The following is a 16573-nucleotide window of genomic DNA, read 5'->3' as shown; positions in this document are numbered from 1 at the left end:
AAAAGTACTTTGCTTTATGACAAGAGGATTTCAGTGAGCATCCTTGCACATGTTTGAAGGTCATTAAAATAAATGACTCTCCTGGTATCAGCTTGATACATTTTGAACAATGTGGGAGTAGGTCGATGATAAAAGGACTGGAGGTTTCTTCCTAAATTTGCATAAAATGAAAAATCTTATGGGGACTTTACTCTTTCTTGAGAAGAGCCACAACTTCACTTACACAGAGTGTATCAGTGTTTTTCTCACAGTTCCACATACACGTTTGCAGAATGCTTAGCACTCTCAGGGTTATCCCTTGAGTGTTTAAATCACATTAGATATAAATCACACTAGAATATATTCAGACAGTCATAATTCAAAAAAGTAAAAAATAAATTAAAAAATAATAATAATTAAAAAAAAAAAAGATAAGTCACATAAAAAAGTATATTGGTATTTTCTGATTTGTAGTTTCTGTGAGGATAGGTTGATCTCACCAGTATCCAGAAGATGTAAAGGTGTAAGGCAACTGATGCTGACAGCATGTACTAGATCTGTTTGGAATTGCTAAAGCTCTCAGCTAAATCTGGGATGGAATTGATTGTGCCTTAGAGTTTTTCCCTTCTCGTCTCATTGTTCCACATTGCTTGATTAACTGCTAAGTCATTTATTGAGTTTTTTACTATATTTTAAGTATGTGTCTGAATACTGTCAGATACTCATGCAGCAGAAGTTGGAAAGAAGTTTGCCTGTTTCCCTGTGACATTCTTGTGAAGGAAACTATGTAATAGCTCATGCTCAATGCTTGTGCTTGGTTGTCCAAGTAGCAGCTGTCTTTGAATTACCAGTCTTATCTTGAAGAAACATATCTTGCTCAGCTCTGAACCAGGTAGCTTATCTCACCTCTGAGGCTGCACATCAACCTGAGGTCTGGAGCAAAATGACTTCTGTGCTATCAGATCAATTTGCTGTGAACAGCCTACATCACAATGCTAGCACACATAATTCAGCTGGCTCTAGCAGTTTGTTCACTAGAATGCTAGGCCCACAGTGACACTGAATTATTTGTTCTCTCTGGAGTCTGAGAGCCATAGAAATCCCTTCAGGTCAGGACTGAGGTCTCAGAGGAAAGCCAGCAGTGAGGCAGCTAAATTTTATTTCAGCATGCTGAGTATCCAACACTTTTCAAGGCTAAAACAGTGAAGGTGAAGAGGCTAATCTTTTCAAGAACAGATGATCATAGAAACTAATGAGACATGCACAGATTGCATGTGGTTTCCTGATTATCCAACTTAATAACTGATTTCTCTGAAATTCGGACCTTTACTCCTTTTGGCAAATAGCAACATTTATTCTGTGAGTATTCAGAGATTTGATTGGCTGAAAAGATTTTTTTAAAAAAAATTTTCCTTCTTAGAAACTGTTGTGTTGCCCTTCACAAACTTATTTCATGATGAAGACATGTTTCACAAATTTGACATTTAACATGCATGTAATGATTCATATTATGCATTGTTTTCTTTTATTGCTGATAATCAGGGTTATTTTAGTAGAAATGAGAAGTAGTTTTAGTAGCATATCTGTTAAAATATTTAACTTTTTGGCCACCAATCTTGAAGCTGATGTCTGGTTATTATTTTTATTTCTGTTACATCTGAAGAAAACCAGACAATGGTGTGATAATACATTATGTTTCTAACAAGTTACAATAAAATAACAGTTTAGAATCAGGGAACTTCTTGGGATATCTACAGAAATGTGTGAGATAAAGTGGCAAACTGATAGTGACATTAATACTTACAGGACTGATTTCTTTATGTTATTGTTCCTTAAGTTAAATAATGGGCATTAGAGAAGAACTTTTTAATGACTACTTTTAATTTGAATCAAAGTGCTAACTATTAATGTTTATCAGGTAAGGTGTTTTTGTTGTTGTTGTTTGTTTTTTTGGTTGTTGTTTTGTTTTGTTTTTGTTTGTTTGTTTGTTTTGTTTGGTTTGGTTTGTTTTGCTTTTGCTTTTGACTCCAGCTATTGAAAATGTTGTGATTTGCTCTCATGACCTAAACATACACAATAAAAACATACCTCAAAAATTGCTAAGCACAAATTAAGGACTAAAGAGGTTCAGAGAAATGAAACTTTTTTTTCTGTTCCACTGTTTCCTGAAAAGGCTGTTGAAGTATATCTTGTTTAGTAAGTTAGCCAAAATTCACTTGCTAGCAGCAGCATCTGCACCCCTTGCTGTGAACAAGATGAGAACTGCTGCTCACACTAGAGCTTGCTTGGTGTTTTTCTGTAGCCTTAAATGTAATTAAAATAGGAGGTACATCTATGACAAATGGAGGAGGGTGTATAAAGAAAATCAGAGATATTTCAAATGATAGAGAACTGAAGGAAACGTTGTGGATGAAAGATAGTTATAATTATTTTGCTAGACCTCTACCCTGCTATGCCCCTGCACTTGCTATCAGCTCAGCTGGGAGAATCTATTCTCCTATCACCTATGCGCTTTTTCTCTGACACCTTTCACTTACACATATACGTTATGTTCTCCATGCAGTTTTTAATGTTGTAAAAATGACACTTTCAGGAATATGACTGTGGAGACTGAAATGTTGATTACTGGTATTAATCATTTCTGGAAATATCAGTCTGTAAGGGTACTACCCCTCTGGTGTACATATGATACGCATAGAGAGGAACAGACACAGGGTGTGTGGTATTGTGTGGGGCAGGGGAGAAAGAAACGTGTTTACTTTTGGCCATTTTGGCATTGATTTATCATTTTGTGGTCACATTTTAAAAATATAAAAATATTGTTGAATTCCCAAACCAGTTAATTGAGTCTTCCTCATTTGATAGTGCCCTGCACTGGTTTCATGAATAAGTAATGAAATTTCCCCTTGTGCTTTCATTGTCAGTGTTTGAAAGCACGTCTGCAGGGAAGTCTTTAGACATCACTCCGGAATCCCACTTCCCTCTCAGCTGCTTCTCTTCATATTGATGGCATACAGGATAAACAGAACAAGTTAATTTGTAATCTTAGATAGAAAATGATAGCTGCACTGTTTCTGTCATTGAGCACACTGCCAGTTTAAACAGCTGATTAGTCAGCTTCTGTGGAATCGATCTGAATCAGTTCCACCTGCATGCACCCACCAGGAGCCACTTTATTGTAAATCAATCATTCTGAAAACACCTCACAAAGGGGCCAGTCCTCACTAACAAGCCATCAATTTAAACTGTCTGTCTGGAGCACTCAAGAAATTAGAAGTGCAAGAAACATTTATTCTAAAATTATGGAGAAGTCATTTCTTTAAGCCATAATCTGTAACTGTTTGGCTGTGGTGGTGATTTACTTCCCTTAAAAAAAAAAAATAAATAAATAAAAAAATAAAAATTAAAAAAAAAATCAGTATGCATCAGGTTACTTTTCAGACATCCTGAAAGCACATGTACTATCTTATGGGGGGAAAAAAAAGACAACAACAACAAAACAATAGGTTGGGAATTTTAACAACAATGGATAGCCTTTATTACTGGAAGGCGGCATTAACAGTAACTCAGAGACTTTAGATCCTGCCCTTGTGCCCCTTGGGTGTTAAGATCGATCCCTAGAGTCAGAGAATTTCTCTTTATTCTTTGACATGATGAATTAGTAAATTTTGCTTGTGCAGAGAGTGGGCCTTCCACCTGGCAGTAGCTGGAGAAGTTGCCCCAGAGGGGAGATACAGATATATGGCTTGGTCTCCAAACTCTTCCTTTAAGACAATTCATACTACCCTAAATAAAAGAGAGTGAAGAAGGCATATTCTAGCTGCTGCTTCTTCTTCTTCTTCTTTTTTTTTTTTTTTTTTTTTAACCTTTTATTGACCTGTCTGGCATTTCACTTATGTCAACAAAAAAGCTGTGAGGATCATGTTTTCAGGTTGAATGCACTGCTTGGAATCTCTGGAGTCTTATTCAGCTTGAGAAGAAATATGGCAGCACTTAGCTTTTAAGGTGCAGTGCAAAATACAATGTGCAATGTTACGCTGTATAATTACATGTTGCCACAGTTGCATTGTCAACACTGTCTGATTACAAGGTTATTGCTTAGTTACTGGCTTTGATGAAAAACCTCTCCATGAAAATTGTGTATTACAGAAGTGTCCCATTTTTGGAAATATAGTCAAAATAAAAGTTCACTGAAGTTTATGTGATAGGGTGAAGGGTAATTTTATACTCTCAGATGATGTTTAGCCTGATCTATCCCTGATGAACCTCAGATGAAATCTTCTCATTTATTGCAGGCTGGTTTGGTGAGATGTGACTGTAGAGTATTCACAGCAAATTTGGACCATTGGACTATCCTTCTGACATAGCTGGAGTTTGAGTGGGTTTCATGTATTTAATTACTGTAGATCGTGCATGAGAGTCTCTCTAACTAGCCCTACTAATAAGTGATAGATATGAATAAGACAATGCCAGATGGCAATCCACTTCACCATTTGTCTTCACCATAGTGTGCCCCGGTGGCGCAAGTGGTAGGAATGCCGCCTTGCAACACCAGGGCCCGGCGTTCAAATTCCCCCTGTGGTGCAAGTGGTAGAAGTGCCGCTCTGCAGCACAGAGGCTCGAATCCTGGGAGTTGGACTTGATGATCTCTAAAGTCCCTTCCAACCCGCACCTGACTATTACTATTACTATTTGATTTTTTTATTATGTGGATAAAAAAAGAGATCACGTTTATGTCCTCAAAAAATGGGACATCAGGAGCTTGGGAAGTCTATCCCTTCCCTATTGGAGGAAAAGTCTTTTAGAAACCTGTTCAGAACTGAGAGTATGTGAAGATCTGTTTATATTTCTGGTTTGTAGGGCAATGACAGCAAAACACTGGGAAAAAAAAATAATGCAGTAATCACATCCTTGAGTATAGTATGTAAGGCGCTTTGTGGCAGGATTGAAATCACTTAGGTAGGAAGAAGTGCCAGAGCTAGTTGATTTCTAACCCAAGATACTGAAGAAGATCCTTTTGCAGTCAGTGATAAATCTCTGGGTTGAAGGAGAACAAGTTCTTTGGGGGGATCCTCTTTCCTCTATGGAAAATTCCTATGTAACTTTTCTGTTAGGGCTTTCTAACCTTTCCTCAAAGGAACTTCATCTGCCTTCCTGGTCTGGTTTCCTTTGAATGAGACTCATGCTACTCAGCTGTTTTCAGGTAGAGCTGAACCAGCTGCTTTCCATGTCTGCTGCCTGGTTGTTCTGTCTAAATTACTTGCTCTAGTATGAAAAGCCTATACAGGGTGACCATTTTTTGGTGTTATCTGTCAACTCACACTTTGACACAAGCAGTATTTATGTCAGCATTGGTATGATTTCTGTTTAATTAAATTTGTACTATTCTGATCTTCAGCAAAATCCTTTTACCCATTTGACATCGTATTTCTAACTGTAGGTTTTGAACTGAACATGGATAACTTATAGAAACTCAACAATGGTATTATAGTATCCTGGAAGAAGGATGATCTCAATCCACAGATAAAAACACAGGAAAAAAAAGTTCCCTTAAGCCTAGTTGGAAATCAGTTTTTGTGTGTGCGTTATTTACTCTCTGCCCACTCAATTTGAATTAAGCTGTATATACTTTGATTCTGTAGGCCACTATCAAGATGTGAGTCTTTGCTTCTACCTAGTACTCCTGTAGCCATTGAAATTCACTGTTACAAGCAATTTCCCCATAAGCTAGCAGAGTAATGACTATGAATGCAGTCAAAGTATGCCTGCATGATTATTGAAGTGAATTTCACAACCTCAGTATCATCCACTGTCATTGCCCAGAAGACAGTTTGTGTTACCGGTGAAACAAATATGCTTGCAGAAACCATCTACATCCTATATGCATCACAATGATTTTACATTAATAAATTGATGCTTTTAAATAATATAAACCTTTCAATAACAAAGATAAGATTTCTGTAATAAATGTTTATTTTATACTGATTCTTTGGGAAAACATATTCAGAAGAAAAATCTAAGGATTAAAATGAATACTATATTTGGTTACTAAAAGGTACAACTACACTGTATAGTGGCACTGATTTTCTGGCTGCTGAGAAGATACCATCTTACAGATACCTGATCCAAGCCAAGACAGAATAATGTGATGGGACAGTGTGGTTTCATTGAGTGCAAGTTTTATTATCTTTAGGATTCTGATATGGAAGATCCTACAGAAGGATGCGTATGCTGGCAGCCTGCAAAACTGTGCGTTTCTCTACAGATATGAAAATATGCTTCTTTGCATAGGCTGTTGACTTCATAGTATAATGTAAAGTCATGGGCACACCCATTATTCCAACATCTGCCAGAGTCCAGAAGAGAAACATTAACTGTATTTAAAAAAAATAAAAAAATAAAAAAAAAAATCCCAGAAATGCAAGGAGCATCACTGCAGGTATAGAGATAGTTGTTATTAGCATGATGCTAGCTTGTGCGTTAGCTATTAAAAGGCTAAGAAGTGAAAACAGTTCCATCTGTTCTTGCCAAAAGAAATTAGAGAGCCATACCTGTCTTCCGTACAGAAGGAGTAAGTACTATTTATACTACAATGCAAGGGCTGCTCCAGAAGTGATGCCTCCTGTTTTTTTATGCTGTCCATGATGTCAGAGGTGGCTGTTGCTGCTATAGCAGCAGAGGCTGAATTTTCCCACCAATATTCTATTACATTCTGTTGCTGTGTTACAGATGGCAGCAGACAATGGAATGGTGTCTGGCATGGTAGTGAATATGAAGCAAAGATGTGTCATTTAATTCCTCTATGCAGGAAAAAAATTGGCACCCATTGACATTCCTCAACACTTGCTGAATGTTTAAGGAGACCAAATAGTAGAGTGAAGGGGTGGGTGGTGCATTTCATCAGTGGTGACAACGACATGAAAGACAAACTGTGTACCAGAGAGCCATGCTGAGTTTTTCAAGTGTGACATGCAGGCTCTTGTTTCACTGTAAAAATGCATAACTAATGGTGGAGACTGTGTTGAAAAGTGTTTTTTTCTTGGCAGAATTTGCTTTATCAAATGGTGTTATTGTACTCTTTGTATCTGATGTAGTTTCCATGGAACTAAAAAAGAGACATTGCTTTCAGTGCGACCTACATATTAAAAAAATGCTTTAGCAAAACAGTGAAAAACTGCCATAATTTTAATCCATTCTTATCCATATTTTTTTTCCTAAACCATCAGTGGTTAGAATACCTTCTTCAGTAGGTCAGTCATGCTCTAAGCTGCATGTCTAGTTCAGCACTGAAAGAAACTCGGGGCTTTTCTATTTATTATTACACAGTATTAGTTGTGCTTATTTTGCAAGCTAAAGAAACTACATTTACATGTCAGTTCTGCAAATATAACTTGGGAAATGGGAATAATAGTTTCTTTTTGTATTTTTACCTTGACCCTGGCTACAGAAGTTGAGAATTGGCAGATATTTTCATAGCTTAGTTGAAGGAATTATCCAATCCAAAGTCTAGAATACATATTTCAAAATAGTATGGATTATGTGTGAGCTAAAATGTACTGTGCTCCAGTCACTGAAGCATTTCAGAGCCAGTTGAGCTACAATAATAAAAAGTGATAAAATGTATTTGTATCTGTCAAGTGAGCAGATCTAATTTAGGATACATGTGCAAGAAGAGATAAGCAAATTCTGTTCTGTTACCTTGGTTTGTCTTCTATTTTTCCATTGATTTAAACTGAATTTCTGTGGACTTATTCCAATGTAATTGTGATCACATTCAAGTCTGCAAAGAAAAACTCAGCACTGACGTGAATGATGGTCTAAATTACACTACCTGTTCTTTAACAATATATTTCTGATCATCTGACACTTCATGTACTTCTTATTCACATTCTTACTCATGTCAACCCAGCCTATTTTCTAGCACTCATACCCATTTATTCCAGGCTGTATTTTACTAAACTGGACTTCAGGTAAGCCACTTCAGCATCTTTTTTTAAGCTGTACTCTAATTCCACAGACTTTATACTTCTGGCAGTAGAACAGCAAGAATTAAGTGAGAGTTAACAGGCTAGACAATAATATATATATACATATATACATATAAAACAAAAACCAAAAACCAAGCAAACAAGAAAAAAACCAACCCGTGAGATCTGTTTATTTTTAAAAAGGTATATACTGTGTCATTAAAAACTATTTTGTCATATCCTTTGTTTAGATTAGATATCCAACTGTAATATTTATCCCTAGTGGAGAATATAACAGAAGCACTTTAATAGTTTCTTTGAGAAGTGTTTTTTTTGTTTGTTTGTTTGTTTTGTTTTGTTTGTTTGTTTGCTTTTTTGTCAGCTCTCAGCCAGTTGTTTTTTGGATGATATGGATTTCTCATTGTATTTAAAAGCAAAAAAATGGAACTGCTCTCGGGAAGCCTTGGATTCCTGTTATTCACCATCATTATGTTATTATCAGCCTAAGTGCAGAGCTCTGTGTAAAGAATAACTCTGCCTAGGCAACTTGTCCAACATAGCACTCTACAGAAGGCTACTTACAGAATATATTGATCTCGCTATCAAGAGGAACAGGACTGATCAATCCTTCTCAGCAATGAAAAATCAGGCAGTCTAAAATCCTAGTATGACAACAATGTATTGTTTGGAACCTAAGAAGTGCAATGACAATAACAATAAAAATTCCCATTTATGGAGCACTTTATCAGACAAACATCTCAAGGTACTGCACAATAAAATCATAAGAAGATGAAATCAAACCAAGCCACAAGCTTGACTTAAGGGAAATCATTGGTCTTTATTCCTAAAAGTACAATGAAAAAACACCACCTTCATCTTTGAGGTGAGGCATAAAAGTTTTAGAGTCTTACAGAAAATATCCTGGAGACAATTTATTTTCATGCCCATTCTAGACTTGTTCCGGCACTACACAGAATTGGATGCATGAAACAGTAGATTAAAACCAATTTAGAGGGCATGGCTATCACCTTCTAGTCCAAAGGGTAATTCACAATTATAGAAAATATTTGTAGGAGTATTATCTGCCTTAAATTTGAGAAATGGTGTAAGAACTTAGCTCAGATCTGACCCTTTGTCTGATTTCTCTCCTTTTCTACCCCATGCAGCCCTCTGTCTTTGTTTCAGATTTATGCAGGAAAGTCTAATAAATTAACTTTGAACCAAAGTCCATTCCTTCCTTTTTCTGCTCTCCCAGTCCCATGATCCCTTCTGTTGGTGTCAGTATTCCTGTCTTGCATCCAGCTGTGTGACATTTGATTATAACTGTAATCTCAAGTACAAAGTTTTTTGTTCATTCTTCAAATGTTAAGTGTGGGCACACCCAAAACTTTTAATTTTCTAGTTAGATATGTTAGGTAAAGAGAGTTAAATATAACAACAACAACAATAATAACTATTAATGCTTCATTCTGTATGTTTGGGATGGGAGAAAGTTTTGCTAGTCATTCTTGTTTATTACTGTTTACAGTGATGTATATTTTACATACATGGGACTGCACAGCTACTTATAAAGGTCAACTGTTTATGCTTATGTTTTTGTCCACTCCTCCACAAATCCCATGAGATAATAACAACAATAATAATAAGGAAAATAACAGTGAGAATAACTGCTTTTTTTCCTAATCTTTAATTTTCAGTTAATTTTGATTTTAAAGTTGAAAGCTCAACAGCTTATGCAAGTGAACTTACAGATATGGATCTCAGATTCAGATCGTAGCACTACTTTTAGTAGTACTCTGAGCCAGTAACTAAGTAATTACCTTATAATCAGACAGAGTGTTGACAATGCAATCATATGGCAACATGTAATTATACAGCTTAACATTGCACTGTTACTGGAACACTCATATCAGTTCCCTACTCTAATTGCTAGAAAGTATGTGCAACGTCTTTTGGGAAAAAGAGCCCTGAATGAATCTCATTGTAATCATTTTATTATTTGGGGGTTTGAAGTCTTTAACAATGAATCTTCACTTAATATGGAATGTGCGCTTTTTCATGTTTTTAAATCAGTAGTTCATTGCACTGCTTTTACTTGTTTCACTACCAGGGATATAAATATGCCACAGTTCCTGAAAAGAGTGTCAGAAACAGAAACTGTTAGTACTTCTAAATGTAAATTTGTATTTTATTGCCAGTAATTCGTGGTGGCTAGCATGAACTGTTCTGTCCTCAGAGTAAAACCTAAAATTTTCTGGACATCAAAAGACTCAGTATCACCAATATATCTAGACAGTATGGATACTGTTTTTCAAGTAGATACTGTGGGAACTCCAACCATATCCTGTATCTGTGGCTCAGATCATGGAAATAAATATGTTGTAAGAAAAAGAGAGCTCGAATTAAGCTCTGAGGAAGATCTCTGGAGTGATAACAACCTGTTATGAAGCTTCATACAATACCAAATAGAGACCACTAAGAAAACAGACACTGGCAGCTGAATTCATTCAAGTCCTTACATTTTATAGGAATACTAAGCAGAATAGTAAGCAAAGAATTATCTTCTTCTCAGGTAACAGAAAGTGTGGTTCGCTGACATAGAAACTGCTGAAATAAATAGAAATCAAAGATTTCTTGGCTCAAGGCTTCATCATTGTGAAGCACAAGGTGTGGGCCAGGCAAAATGGGCAGCATGCTGCATCTAGATGCTGTCACAGGTAACACACAGGATCTGATCATACAAAAATTAGTCAAAATCAAAACTGAGTCAAGTAGTTCCTGAGACTGAGGGTCAGATGTTGCTTTACATCTCATCTGTAATGCCAGTGCAGCTGGAGAAGCCTAAATACAATCAAACTGCTGCAAGTCTTCTCTGAGTCTGTCCCTCAAACATAGCATGAGCTGATGACTTTTTGTATAACCACTTCAACCATGCAAATTTTTCATGTGACTGTTTCAACTTTGAAATGATTGAGAAATAAGTTGAGGGAGTCCCTGGTGGTTACCTGACAAAAAAAAAAAAAAAAAAAAAAAACCCTCCTTTCCATGCTTCATATCTATGTCAACCATCAGATGCCAGAAATGGCAGGCAGTAATCTAGAAAAAAAGATCTGACCTCAATCAGGAGAACATTTTAATATCCCCCAGGGTTGAGACAGATCTGAAATTAAAATCTCTTTTCTCTTTTTCAGCAATATTAAATAAATGTAGAGAAGCATATTACTAGGTTTAATTTCTCCACATTTAAAAATGTATTTCCCTTCTATAGGCATTTAACGGAGGCCCATGTAAAAGAGAAAATCTGCTCGTGATCAAGCATTTTTCTTTCCTTACCAGCAAAGTTTAATCTTCAGCAATTCATTTTTAAAAGAAACTTTGATATATATACATATATTTTTAACTAAGTATCCTGCAAAATACTAATCATTGTGGCTTTGGACAAGTTAGTGATAAGTTTCCATATAAAAGTGCTTACACTTTATCTACTTTTGAAGTCAGTTGGAGTACAGAAAGAACCAAATTTGTAAATGTGTTTCGCAGCAGCTGTAATCATTGAATTCATTTCATGTTCATTAACGTTCATTAAATAACTCTGCTTAATTACAATCAAGAGGTACCATGTGTACTGATAACTGAGAATTTTATCTCAGATATATTATCAAAATTATATCAGATCTTTCTTACATCTAATTCAAATGTACTGATATGAACAAAGGCTTTTATTAACTTCGGTTATTTGTTACATTTCAGATCTCTGGCACTATCCTACAGTTCTGCATTATTGCAAAAGTTTCAGTTAGACTAGGCTAACTGATAGGACACACTTGGTATCAAGAGTAATATGACAGTATGCTTTCAGGTTTCTGCTGAGGCAAAAAGACCAATATGTCTACCTTGACATCTTTTTTTTTTTAGCAATATTGGATCCAAAATATTGAAAGCAATAGTCATGCTGTGTAATTACCAGCCCTTTTTATCAGTTTACACTGAAAAAATCAATACTTCACTAGGGATAATTTTGCATAGTAAAATATACTTTGTCAAATTTCATCCTGGGGCAGAATCACTACTGTAAACTTTCAGTCCTGCTTCACATTCTTTTCATATACATCTACAATTAATATAACTCCCTGTGGCTCACAGGTGGTCCTTGTAGGATCATCAAGAAAACAAATCAATTATGCCCCATTGAGTTTGATTTAGTGTTTCTTTATACACTCATTCATCTCCTACAAGAGTAGTAATAAATTGGTGAAACATCAGAAACTATATCTCCCTGCAGAAATGAAAAAAATAACAGATCTCACATTGTTCACATTTAGTAATATCAGTACCAGAGTCTTCTTGTTTTGGACCCAAGATAGAGCATGTGCTACACAGTATATGCAATGGCTTAATTACAAGTGTTCTCCATTAATGACAGCTTAAATATAAGAGTCCAAAACTTTCTGCCCTGAGAGACAGTAGTCTTGTATAGGTAGAATCTGAAAAATCTTCACCTTAGTAACTCTCTATTTGGAAAGGTAAATGTCCTTCACTATTTTTAATTAGGGGGAAAAAAAAAAAATATCCTTCTGCTTTTAACTTCATTAACATGCTCTTTTAACACACCTCTTTCTGCTCTGTATCTTTAACTACAGTTAAATGTACATATGCAGTGTTTCTGATTTGATTTAATACTGTTTTTAAATGGGAATGTTATTAAAGATCAATCATATTGCAGCTAATAAATAAGAGGAATCACGGGAGCAAAAGCCCATGTGGCTCTTTAATGCAAAAATATTTATTGCGTGATGCTATTAAATGATTTACAGGAACTAAACCTTCAGTTCATTACCAAGGTCCATGTGGGAATAATGAGACTGACAATAGATGCATGTTGTATGTGAGCCTCTGCATTTAGATTTGTGTCTCAAATAAAAATTATACCTCAAAATGTTTTGAGGATTTGAATACAAGTCAACAAATTGTTTACAATGTAATGAATGAGTTAAAAATTAATAAAATGACATTTTATTGTACAGTTGGGTAGAACATTTAAAGAGGTATATTAAAGCAGTAGGTGCTGTGAAATACACACACTTATAAGAACAGCTACTTCTAGTTTGGGTTTTGCAACCTGTGAGGACAGATTTTGTGACATGGAGGTGGAGCAAGGGGAGGGGTAAATGTAAAGAAGTAGCCAAGAGAACTTGGAATTTACTCTCATAATTTTTGTAGCTTTAGCTAATGCCAGAGGTGTCACCATTGACACCAGTATGGAAGGACCAATAAGGGGAAAGAAAGCTAGAGAAGAGAGGAGGGCTGTGTGTAGAGAGGGAAAATGATTTTTTTTTAATTTTTTTTTTTTTTTTATTTATGCATAGGTCCATCAAACCTAGCAGCCTGCAGTGATGGGAAAGATGCATAGTATGATAAAGCTTGGTAACTAGCTCGTGTGATTGAAGAAACCAATGAAGAGATAACATTTGAAAGCTTTACAGCTTGGAAAGCTGTTAGCAAGCTGGTGTCCCCTTCATCACTTTTAATTTTACTTTTACTGCCCTTCATTTGCTTTGACGGGTTGATGTTGCCATGGTGCAGTTGAAATTCTCATAAAAGTGCTGTTACCCTTTCAAGATGGCTATTTTTTTCCTAGGGTTTATTCCACATTTTATAGTTATGTCAGAAGGTTTACTTGGTTTATGAATTCTCTGAGCTCTGAGATTGCTCTGAAAACTCTGGGTTCAGCTTTTGTGTTTTAATTTGTGAGATTTAACAACCACTACATCAGTTTGTTACATCCTTACATAATTACAAAGCTCATTTAAAATATATCCTTTTGTTAATGAGGATAAAATTTCAGCTTTTCCCTCAAATCTTTGATCTTCAGTTTCTTTGAAGAAAAAGAAACAAATGCTTTTTCTCACTACAACTATGAGGTTCCTTTTTATACTTATTTTCCAACTTACAAAAGGTTTATCTGATATAGGAAAATAATTTTAAAAGATACTTTTGCTTCTTAGGAAACACAATACAATGTGGTCATAGAGATGCTTTTTTGCATGTAATAGAAGTTGATTCATGTCAAATTTGATTTGGTCCCATAGTGCCTTTGTTATCAACTAAGTCCCTTTTGCCTTCTCCGTAGCAATTTAGACTGGGGATCTATGAAGTGAAATGCTTGTCAGTGATGCTGTGAGTTAAATGTGTAAAAATGTGTTTTAAAACCAATGTAAAAGTTTTGGTAAATATGAAAGGCTATTAGTCATTAAAAACAGTGTTATATGACCCTTATTCAATGTGAACAATAGCGTCACTTCATAATTTGTGTGGGACTTTGGGGAGGAAGAGGTTGGAAAGGGCAAAAGAGGAGTGAAGTATAGCTCATTATGATGAATGATTTCAGAACTGGGCTCTGCTACATTAAAGTTTAGAAAAATAGTTCATGAAAATAAGTCCTGTAAGGTCAGCTGGTGAGATTCATCCATTCATACCATTTTTGTTATTGTTTTAAAAGAAAATGTGAATTTAGTAAGTGAACTGTAGCTGAATTTCATAGCAATACTGGTGGTGCTAGGGGAAGGAGGAAAAGTTCCAGACATAGCTCTATTGACTTCATATTTATTTCTTCTTGTATAGTTACAAACAAAAATTTAAAACTCCAGTGTTGCCATCAACTCTTCCAAAAACTCTAGTAAGGTTCCAGAAAAGATAGTAAACTGTGTGATTAAATGCAGCTCAAAGTAAACCAGAAATGAACTCATGTTCATCCAAACGTAGTATTTGAATAATCAAAACTTTAGGCCTGCTCAGACTTTTCTTGTTCTAACTTTCAGCACTAAAGTAAAACTGAAAGAGGAAACAGAATTTAAATGTCAAATAGCAGCCAATAATCAAATAGAGAAATACCCAGAATCAGCCCTACATGTATTATCACATGCATCAATTCCTTTAAGTACTTTAGTGAAATGATGTAATGAAGGACTACAGTCAGGTATAATTTCATTATGTTTTGGGGAAAGTATACAGAAAATCTCAGATACTTAGACCTCAGGAAATCTACAGTATATATATAACGCATAGTCTAGATAATCTAAGAACAGCTATTATTACTGCCTTCCACAGCTTTGCTTTTGTTTTCCTCCACTTGACTATTTTGTGCTTTAGTATACCAGCCAGTACAATCATCTATATGCATAGCACAAGCACAAGTTTGCAATTTGATTGACACTTTTACACCTCTGCCATTTAGAAGAAAGCATGTCTTAGAAAAATGAAGGATTAGAAAATAGCATCTAGGTATATCAGTCATGTAACTATATATCTGATCAGGTCATTTGAATAAGGAATATTTATTTATTCCTATTTACATCTGTAACTTAGGGAGAAATGAAAGGGAAGCGAAAAACAAACACTCTTGATTCAAAAGTATAATGACAGTATCAGTTGTAGTATTTTTACTCTTCCTCCTAAGTTAATTAGTTGGTTCCCGTTGCTCCTAGCACAGGACTATATAGCTTAATATTGTTATTTTATTTGAGTTGAATAACAGTGTAAGTACCATCATAACCCTGATCTGTCCTTAAAATCATATTATTTTGGCTTGGTCTCTTGTGAAATAATTTTATACTTATTTATTTGCCTTTTCATTCAATTAGAAGACTTAAAATGGCTACCATGGCACAGCTGTAAAACAATTCATTGTATCAGTCACAGACTCTCATAATAAAGCACCTTAATAAGACCAAGTTCTGTACTTCTTGAAGGCACAAGATAAATTGGGTTCACAGTCCATTATTTGAACAAGGGTATCTGACTTATGGCAAATCTATCAGAAAGAGTATTGTAGAATTGTATTTTATCTTTAAGAAATGTGTTTTCTAAAAGTAAGATATTTACTTCTGTTGCAGTAAAGAATTTAAACAGAAGAAATCTTTCTAATGTTTGTTGAATCATGTGAGAATTATGAGGTAGTAGAGAGCCATACATCAAACAACTTAATGTTTTATTTTATTTCAAGAGGGAAGGCTGAGTACAGAATGCCCAATGGTTTTGCCAAGACTACATTCTCTCTTCCTTATTTACCAAGCTATATATACCACAAGGGACACGGCAGACCCTCTTAAACTTTTTCTACTGCTGAAATTTACAGGTGTGCACATTTACTTTTTCTTTTGTAAGGAACACCAGAAAGTCAGTGCAAGAGACTGCATTTTTCCAGACCTGTTGAACAGCTATGGTCTAAAGGGAAGGAAGGTATCTTTTTTCTTTCTGTAGCTACCCCATCAATTCATCCTCATTATGTAGTCGAGAGCTGGCAATAGGTGTAAAGAGAAGTCTGGCTTTCTTCCTAAGTTTGTTCTTTGTTTTCTTGCTCTGTAGTAACAGTTAACAAGTAACACAAGTAGTATGTATTTTTATAGGCATTTTCTAATTAGGGGTCTTCTACATCAAGCATTAAACAAACCAATACCAAGAACTCATTCTGTGTGCCTGTGCAGCATCATCATGCAATTACTGATTTTCACTGGAGGAGATTCAGACTTACGGTTTAACATCTGAAAAATGCTATACTGCTCTGAGATGTCCTATACAAGTTCCTTTGGCTTTGGCTCAAATAACACAACCAGATTTAATCTTTCCAC

This window comes from Coturnix japonica, chromosome 6 (assembly GCF_001577835.2).
Source record: "Coturnix japonica isolate 7356 chromosome 6, Coturnix japonica 2.1, whole genome shotgun sequence".
NCBI classification, from domain to species: Eukaryota; Metazoa; Chordata; class Aves; order Galliformes; family Phasianidae; genus Coturnix; species Coturnix japonica.
Note: the sequence above shows the minus strand (reverse complement) of the source record.